The sequence below is a fragment of the Myotis lucifugus genome, unplaced genomic scaffold, assembly GCF_000147115.1.
Source record: "Myotis lucifugus unplaced genomic scaffold, Myoluc2.0 scaffold_1685, whole genome shotgun sequence".
Taxonomy (NCBI): domain Eukaryota; kingdom Metazoa; phylum Chordata; class Mammalia; order Chiroptera; family Vespertilionidae; genus Myotis; species Myotis lucifugus.
Genome location: NW_005872733.1, coordinates 10,264 through 12,710, shown reverse-complemented (window position 1 = coordinate 12,710; position 2,447 = coordinate 10,264). Strand labels below are relative to the sequence as shown.

Genomic DNA, 2,447 nt, shown 5'->3' with positions numbered 1-2,447 from the left:
CACACACAAACACACACAAGGGAGCACAATGTCCCGCTAACAAGATATCTGCCGAGTGAGGCACGCCAAGGAGATTTTCTGTGGCTTTGTTTCCTTTTGGCCCGTCCTGGGCCCACGGGAGCCTGTCTAAGCATGTATTGTCCCCTCTTCCAGTGAGAAAAAACGTCGATGCCGTCCCGCAAGGCGTGGAGACAGAGCCCTGCAGGCCTCCTTGGGCACCTGCCCTGTCTCCCAAGTCCTCCCCCAAGCCCCGTGAATCGCTTGGGCGGGCCAGGGGCGCCCTCTCCTGGTCCTGCAGCGCCAATGCAAGCCTCCTCCCCTCCACTTGAGGCCCAACCGGTGACGTCGGTCCTGGGGGCGGCTGATTGGTCGAGCGGGCAGCTGATTTGGCTCCTCCCACCAGCTCTGGGGCTATAAAAGAACGCAGGGCCTTCTTTGCAGAGCTTCTCAGCCCTAGGCTTGTGGTCGTGGTCGTCGTCCTCGTTCTCCAAGGGAGCTTTCAGGAGAGAGGTCTCGCCAAGACCCGGTCCCGGGACATAGAAGCCGCTAGAGCACCTGGCTAGAGCCTGGCTGGGCTGCTGATCCACTGAACGCTGTCTCGGTGTCATTCCTTCTTCTCCGACTTGTCCACACCCTTGGGAACCCCTGGGCCTGGACCCCAACATCTGGGACAGCCCTGGCGCCGCCCAAAAAGTGAAGGACCGGCGTGCCTCCGCACGGGCTCGATCCGAGGCTGATTCGGGGCCCGCCATGGCCGACAAAATCCCCATGTCACTGGACGACATCATTCGGCTGGACCGGAGCCAGCGGGACGACCATAGCCGGGGCTGCGGCCGGGGCGGGGCAGGGGCGGGGGTGGGGGCGGGGGCGGGGGCGGGGGCAGGGGCAGGGACCGAGGCTGGGACCCAGACCTGGCCGGCTCCCAGGGAGGCCATGGCCATGGCCACCGCCACGGCGGGGGCAGGGACCGAGGCTGGGATCAAGGCAGGGCCGGCTCCCAGGGAGGCCTAGGTGGTAGCGGAGCGCAGGCCGCCGCCGCCCCCGAGAGCTGGGGCAGCGGGCCTTTCCGGAACAGGGCGGCCCTCGGCCGAGGCAGGAACCGGCCCGGGCCCTACAGCAGGCCGAGACAGCTTCCCGACGAGTGGCACCACGACCGCTTCCGCAGGGCCTTCGGCGGGGGCGCCGGCCTGATAACCCGGGGGAAGCTGCTGCTGTCCAACCTGGACTTCAGAGTGTCCGACGCGGACATCCAGCAGCTGTTTGCGGAGTTCGGGCCTCTGAATCAGGCCGCTGTCCATTACGACCGCTCTGGCCGCAGCCTGGGAACAGCCACGTGCACTTTGAGCGCAAGGCAGACGCCCTGGAAGCCAGGAAGCAGTACAATGGCGTCCCTTTGGATGGCCGTCCCCTCCACATCCAGATCCTCACCTCCAACATAGTCACGCAGCCCAGGCCGGTACCGAGCGTCAACAGAGGATCTGGAGGCTTCGGCGGCGGTGGCGGTCTCGGCGGCGAAGGCGGCGGCGGCGGAGGCGGCACTCAGGGCTGCTCCCGAGGAGGCAACCTGCATACAGGCAGGGGCAATGGCCGCCATTCAAGGAGACAGATCTCAGCGGAGGAGTTGGACGCCCAGCTGGACGCTTACAACTCGATGAGGGGCCCCAAGCAGTTGGACGCCAAGCAGGATGCTTACAGCGCGATGAGGGGCACCCAGCAGTTGGACGCCCAAAAGGGCGCTTACAACTCCATGAGGGACACCGAAAGGTTGGACGCCCACCTGGGCGCTTACCATGCCGTGAGGGACTCCAAAAAGTTGGACGCCCAGAAGGACGCTTACAGCTCCGTGAGGGACACCAAGGAGCTGGACTCCCAGCTGGACGCTGACAGCGCGACGAAGGACGCCGAGGACTTGGACGCCCTGCTGGACGATGACGATGCGATGATGGACACCAGCTAAAGCACCAGCAAGTCAGTGTGCGCGAGGATGGCCAGGGACCTGGGGCCAATGATGGAGTTGTTTCTTCTGTTTGGAAATAGGATTTAAAACTCCTAGAAAGATTTTTCGTTAACTTTTCTTTTATTGAATAACTCTGAAAAAGACCGGTTTTGTGCCGAGTCATTTTGGGGATTCATTTTACCGGTTGCTGTTTTCACCTTGGCCATAATCACCCGAAAAGGTGTGGGAAAAACAAACAGACAAACAAACAAACAAACAAAATAACTCGTTCCTTCCGATAAAACAACAACAACAAAATACCCTCCTCAGAAAAAAAAAGGTTGATCCCGCCTTTCCAATTTCTGAGGCTTTGGCAAGCCCAGGTGGCCAGGCCTGGACTTGGTCTCTGGGCGGGGTCTGACCATCCATCCACAGAGTGAGCGGGGTGGGGGGAGGGTTGGGTGTGAGGGGTGAGGTGGATGGGCATGGGCGGGGTATCGATCAGATGGAC

At 62.0% G+C, this 2,447-nt stretch overlaps 1 pseudogene; it reads left to right on the top strand.

Moving 5' to 3' along the window:
- Nucleotides 1-741: 741 nt before the first annotated feature.
- Nucleotides 742-1,957, top strand: LOC102437077 (annotated as a pseudogene).
- The last annotated feature ends 490 nt before the right edge of the window (nucleotides 1,958-2,447 follow it).